General features: G+C 39.2%; 1 non-coding gene across 1 annotated transcript; it reads left to right on the top strand.

Moving 5' to 3' along the window:
- Positions 1-4390: 4390 nt before the first annotated feature.
- Trnaa-ggc lies at positions 4391-4465 on the top strand. Its single transcript has one exon. It is a non-coding gene; the product is annotated as a tRNA-Ala (tRNA).
- The last annotated feature ends 2910 nt before the right edge of the window (positions 4466-7375 follow it).

The raw sequence follows: 7375 nt of genomic DNA, 5'->3' as shown, positions 1-7375 counted from the left end.
TCTGTCAAAAAATCACTATAATTTTCTTCCCTGCCACACCCCGCACCAGAAGACTTAATCAGGACGTCGGGGCTTACATTTCTGTTTCCGATACCATATACTATAACGTTTGAACACAGATTATCCAATCAGTTAAGATAAAGGACACGCTTTTTTACCGCCCGCCATGTTGGATAACGAATTTTCCGCCAAAAGTTGACAGTTGTAGTTTGACGTTTGCACAGATTAGTTTAAGGTCGCGTTCAGAATGTAAGGAAGCGTTCAGGAATGATTTTTTAAAGCTGAGTGTAGACGTGGTGTGCAGGAGACGGGCGTGTGGCAGGCACGTGATCGAGATTAGGCCGTGCATTCACATCGCGCGCACAAAGCGCGGGGTAGCGGGCGAAACGTCAATTGTGTGGGGCTTGGGGGAGGAAATTCGCTAAGTTAGGTTGGATTTAAATTATAATGCGAAATACTAGCTCCTATTTGCATATCCCACGTTTTTAAAGTGGAAGTTTGAAGTGACACTTTTGTAGTTTAGCAGGTCAGGTTTATCCGACACTCTGTTAATTTTCACACGGTATTAGAGTGCACGTGGTTAATACTTTAGTTAAACTATTTCAATACAATCATGTTTACAGATTATTAATGGACTGGTAATAAACGACATAAACTTAAAAAAAATGAACTTAAAAAAATTAATAAGTAAATGAACTTAAAAAAATCACAACTTAATTATAAAGCAATCTGCAGCTGAACAATCAGCACAAACTCTTTTATCTATTTAATTAATAAAAGGGTATATATGTATGTATGTATTGATCTGTAAGTATTCCAATCGACTTAGTCATGGCTCGAAGTATAAGTTAATTGCTGTTTTACTGAGAACCTGCAATAAATAAAATATTTACCTGAACATACAACGCTAAAAATATTCTAGATTTTTTTTTATTTAGATTCAGTGCAAGTTGCGTAAAATTTCTTATGGATATGATAAATGTGGCTCTACAATATTTGTACTCTAATTAGGCATATTTACTTATACTCATAATAAACCTTTCACTCCTTACAATTTGTTTGATGAAAGTCTTGGGAAATTGTAGGTACCCAACTTCATCAGTTTTATAAGAAAAACGTCGGCTTTTCCATTTTTAACCCTTCTAATTACTCCTTTCAGTCCATCAACCAACAATCACCAATAACAGCAATTAATCACTGATGCACATCAGCCATCTAATCAAACAGGTTAAAAAATAAATGATCAGTAAACAAGAACCGCTCAAACACGGGCGAAGCCCGAGGGACCTCAATGAGGATTGATGAATGCGATGCGAGACTACTGAGATTTCCTATTTATTTTGGGACTTATGGAATAGTAAAAGATAATTGAGGGAAAGTTGAATGGAAAGGCAGGGAAGTTAAGAACAGGGTAGGTGCGTGGCACAGACCACTCTGTGGTGCGTAGATACACTAAAGTATAGATTAAAGGGGACTTCAATTAAGGTCGCAGGTCAAATCCTGACCTCCTCGAACCAATGAGTTTTTCGGATCTTACATACGAAATATAATCAATATTTACCACTTTTTGGTGAAGGAAAACGTGATTTGAAATTCATGATGTAAATAATATAAATAACTGTAAATACCCTATACCTGTATTTGTACTTTATGCAAATAAACGGTTGTCTATTGTTTGCCCGACAGTCATTTAACATAATATTCATTTGCCCGAATCTAACTTGCCTGAATTTCATTTGCCCGAATGATTTGTTTACCATAAAAATCATATGACATACTCGTTGTTTATCCGAATATTACCTTCCATAATCATACAATGCCATACTATTTGTTAGCCATATTATTAAGTGCAATAATATGGTTTCATAGAATATTCAAACGCCATAAGCAATTATTGCCATATTAATTATTGCCCATATTATTACCTAACCTAACCTACTTTCTGATAGCAGTTTCATTTTCCAGGGGTCACAGTTCTAACCTAACCTAACCTACTTTTCCAGCAGTTTCATTCTCCAGGGGGTCACAGTTCTAACCTAACCTACTTTCTGATAGCAGTTTCATTTTCCAGGGGGTCGCAGTTCTAACCTAACCTAACCTACTGTCTGATAGTATTTTCATTTTCCGGGGGGTCACAGTTCTAACCTAACCTAACCTACTTTTCAAGCAGTTTCCTTTTCCAGAGGTTCACAGTTCTAACCTAACCTAACCTACTCTCTGATAGCAGTTTCATTTTCCAGGGGGTCACAGTTCTAACCTAACCTAACCTACTTTCTGATAGCAGTTTCATTCTCTAGTCCTTCTAGTACCTATTATAGTAGTTTTCGATTCTGCCAAAGCACATTATGGAAATTGACTTTTCTGGACGCTAATTTGTATGACAAATGATGGTATGGAATGTGGTAATTACGGATTTCGATGATTCTGACAAATGACATTATGGAAACTGACTTTATGGGAAACAAAGTTTCTGGCACTAGATTAATATAGTAAACAATGATTATGGCATAAGATGTTATGAGAAACAATATTATGATTGTTGAATAGGATGGCAAATAAAATTATGGCAAATGAAATTCTGGCAAATGGGGGTATCCCCAAATGAACAATCTGAATCTGAATCTGACGAAACCTGCGTACATGGATCTGTGAAGGAATTCAAACAATCCGTGTTGGGCTAGCGTGGGGACTAAAGCCCGAGCCCTCTCATGCATAAAGCCTTGCCCACCAGTGAGGCGAATATAGGCTCAATTATTAGTACCTACGTACGTGTCATCATCCTCCTTGCGTAATCCCGGCATTTGCCACGGCTCATGGGAGCCTGGGGTCCGCTTTGACAACTAATCACAAGATTTGGCGTAAGCACTAGTTTTTACGAAAGCGACTGCCATCTGACCTTTCAACCCTAAGGGTAGCTCACGATGTTTTCCTTCACCGAAAAGCGATTGGCAAATATCAAATGACATTTAGCACGTAAAAACTCATTGGTACGAGCCGGGTTCGAACCCGCGACCTCCGGATCGAAAGTCACACGCACTTACCGATAGGCCACCAGCGCTTATACGCATAACCGTAACCGTACGTGTATTATGTTCAAATGAGTGTTCAAGTTAAAAGGTTCATACTCGCGAAGTTCTCGATCTCGGCGAAGTATACGTTTTTCGTAGAAAGTCCAAACGCCAGGATTATATCCTACAAATGCTCAAAGATCAACTGGAAGAGATTCCTTAAAAGGATAAGTTCGTCTTTGTACTGATTTTTTTTATTTAATATGTGTTGTATTATTTTCTTGTACAATTAATTGTTTACTTACTTACCCTTTAATATCCGAAAATAAATCTATTTTTTAAAACGTTTGACGCATCGCTTCCACCAGCTCCTAGTTGCTCCCGTGTCCCCGGGGACAGAGGACGCATATTGAACTCATTTCATTATGTACATACGATTAATGCAAGGGCCTCGTGTCTCGTCCCAGGGCGGGCTCGAATTACTGTGGTGACAATAGCGATTTATAAATATAGAACGAAAAAAATGTGTGTAGGTATACCTACTTCTCAACTCAACTATGGGACATAATAAAAATCCATACTAATATTGTAAATGGGAAAGTGTGAGTCTGTTTGTTTGTCCGTCTTTCACGGAAAAACGGAGCGACGAATTGACGTGATTTTTTAAATGGAGATAGTTGAAGGGATTGAGAGTGACATAGGCTACTTTATGTCTTTTTCTAACGCGAGCGAAGCCGCGGGCAAAAGCTAGTATTTTTATAAATACAGCTAGTTTACCTTTACAATTGACAATAGGACATGTTTAGGATATGCATATAGGGTTAGATTAGTACACCTAACGTTAAGTGTCCAATTTATTCATAGCAATGGAGTGCAATTTGATCGATAATGGATAAGTGAAAACCGCATGAAAATCCCATATTTTTAAATTAAAGCAAAAATGGAAAAATTCACACCTCCGGCAGGACTCGAATCTGCGACCTCTGCCTGGCCTTGCCGGGGCCATCGCGCTGGTTCGAGGTCCTGCCGGAGGTGTGAATTTTTTCCTTTAATTTAAAAATATGTAATATCGCTCGCAGACGTTTCTGCATGATAAAAAACTAATTTAGTATGGGTTAGCACATTGTTACTGGCGAATTCTCAATGTAAATTGAGACTCCAGTGCCTGTTAAGATCTATTCTTACGGATAGATGTTTGCTATAACGCCACCCTAAGGCCGTTTTCACATTATCCGATCCGATATCGGATGTCGGAAGGATTTCAGTAGAAAAAATCCAAGATGGCGCCTGTAATGTATGGGATATCGGTCCGACATCCGATATCGGATCGGATAATGTGAAAACGCTAAGGTGAGATGGATAAATTCGCACACATCCAGCAGGCCTCCGTGGCGCAGTTGGAAGCGCGATGGCCCCGGCAAGGCCAGAGGTCGCAGGTTCAAGTCCTGCCGGAGGTGTGAATTTTTCCATTTTTCCTTTAATTTAAAAATATGTAATATCTATCGCTCGCAGACGTTTCTGCATGATAAAAAAACAAATTTCGCATGAAAATCCGTTAAGCAGTTTTTGAGCTATCGCGAACACAGACAGACACGGTGAGACTTTGATTTATCTAACAACTTGTATAGAAACTACATCATTTAGGGCATATCCCTTGACACAGCACGTCCCGTAATAGTGGAAATAATCCTTCTATTCCAAAATCAAACTTCCACAAACTCGTATCAAACGTGTTTATGGTAGATTTAACACTTTGTAGCACTTAGAATACGAGTGTTTATACAATATCACATCACATGAGATGCGACATTGCGAAAGTAAATAAATTAAATTAAACGTACGCCGCCGAAACGTCTAGAGTCCCTCTAGGGAATACGGACACCTCGGGGTGGTTAGTCGTAGTCAGTTTAGGGTTAAGGGGACAGATGGGACCTTAGGTTAAGGTTGACTGTAGATTATTTAACTTGATAAAACTGTGTAGGTAATAAATCGTGGAATTATTAAAACATATAACAATAGGTAAATCAAGTGGGTACTTTACTACCCTATTCTAATTTGATGGCCTTAAGTGCCTTTTTACATTATCCGATCCGATATCAGATATAGAACCGATTTTCTATACCTACATTAAGGGCGCCATCTTTAATTTTTGCCTTTGATATCCTTCCTACATCCAACATCGGATCGGATAATGTGAAAACGTTCATTAGAACTTAGCGCGATTTAGATATAAACTTTAACTAGGTTGTCAATTGTCATGTCATATCCACCAAGTAGGTACCTAACATGACAAATGTCCCAATGTTTGACAATCTAATTCTAGTACTTGTCAGGCCGTTTGTCACCTCGACGTAGATACTAACTGATTTTGAAATTTAGATTGGAGATGGCAAGTAATAGGACATCGTCTAGCACAAGAATATAAATAATCAACAAGTTATGAGCTAAAGAGCTGGCCCCGTAGCCGAATAGCATTTCTGAGCATTTCTTTTTTTTTTTTGCCACTTTTATAAAGTGTGATATTTTTGAAAAAAAAATGCTATTTCTACTCAGAATTACTAGCCTTTTCAATCCTAGTTGTTAAAAAAATTGTCCCATACGATTTTTTCTTCTTTGTTACCATTTTCCGTACATGTTGTATGGGGTAACAAAAGAGGAAAGTAAAAAAAAATGTATGGAAATTGGAAATTATGGGACACTTTGTCTCCCAGTGAGATTGAAAGTAGGTACTCGTACAAAATGTATGAAAAAAACTTGGGACACTCTTTTTCTCCTATTAGGATTGAAAGAGCTCGCGATTCTGAGTGGAAACCACATAAAAATTTCCAAATCCAAGAAAAAGTGCGGTGAACAACTGAAAAAATGGCCCCAATACACAAGAGCGATAGAGATAGAATACTTAGTACGAAAGAGATATTATCGTGAGCATTTCGTTAACGTATGTGCATTCGGCTAATACGCAATTACGCACACCACACTGGTATGGTCTAGGAGTAAGAGCGTGCGACTTTCTATTCAAAGGTTGCAAATTCGAATCCCGGCTTGTAATAACTTTGCTGGTCGCTTTTCAAAGAAGGAAAATATGAGTAAACCGGGCTAAGTGCGTTTCCACATTATCCGATCCGATATCGGATCGATATCCCATACATTACAGGCGCCATCTTGGATTTTTTCCATTGAAATACTTCCGACATTCGATATCGGATCGGATAATGTGAAAACGGACTAATGCCAAAATAGGCTCAGTAGATATACCCTCTGGGTTGGAAGGATTTTTTTTCTCAGAGGTGGTAAAAAGGTCAGATAAAACTAGTGCCCACGCCCTAATTCCAATTAGTTTCCAAAGTGGACCCTGGAAATGCAAGAATTTCGCATTAAATTAGCTACTGTCAGCTTGAAACATTCTTCGACTTCGATTATTGACAAATACCGTGCAAATTAGTACCTAATCTTTTAAACACACGTACTTTATTAAAGAGAACTCAAAATTCCGGTTATTTAAGACGGATAGCTGCAGTTATGACAAAGCGGGATATTTACAGGGCCCCGGGGACGCGGTTTCGTTACCCGGTTCAGTAGGCCATAATAACTTGAGGAATACGCGGCACTGAGCTGCCGACACCCGCGCGGGTAATGCTCGTTTCACGAGTTGTGGTGCATGCTTTTAGCACCATTGGTTACCCTATAAGTATACTAAAATGTATTCTTAACGTCCGCGTATAGAAAATGCCGAAAATGCACCGTTGCAACGCGCGGGTCAGACTAGACGCCGACGCTCGACGCTAGGAAGACGCACTGGTGTGAGGTCTCCCTGAGAGCGTTTTCACATTATTCGATTCGATATCAGATGTATTAAGGATGTCAAATGCAAAGATTAAAAGAGACATCCGATATCTGATCGGATAATGTGAAAACACACACACTCGGCTTTACTACGTACAGGACTCTTGGTCACTTAGTTCGAAAATGTACGTCACTTAGTACGTCAGTCGTAGGTACTGAATAAATGACAAGGTAAGGCACGACAAAAATATGACTACAGTCAGTTCAGTAGGTATGTTACAAAGGGAGGAGTTCGGGCAAATATAATAACTATGTGCTTAAACTGTTAATTATTGGGATTGACTAGCTTACTACTAGAAGTAGCGATGACGCCGCGATCCCAAATGAGTTTGAGAATCGTTTGACCAAGCATCTTAGCAGTTTACATACAGCCCTAGATTAGGATCGGGCCGGCGTGCACCTGCGTACTCGCGAAGTTTTCGGTGCACCTTCTTCTGTCGAACGGCTAGTAATCATAATGTTGCCATATCTATAATCTGCGCGACACATGTGCCGTTACTCCGCTCACCTATTTGATACACTTG

Source organism: Leguminivora glycinivorella, chromosome 19 (genome assembly GCF_023078275.1).
Source record: "Leguminivora glycinivorella isolate SPB_JAAS2020 chromosome 19, LegGlyc_1.1, whole genome shotgun sequence".
In the NCBI taxonomy this organism is placed as follows: Eukaryota; Metazoa; Arthropoda; class Insecta; order Lepidoptera; family Tortricidae; genus Leguminivora; species Leguminivora glycinivorella.
Note: the sequence above shows the minus strand (reverse complement) of the source record. Positions and strands in the feature narration are given on the sequence as shown.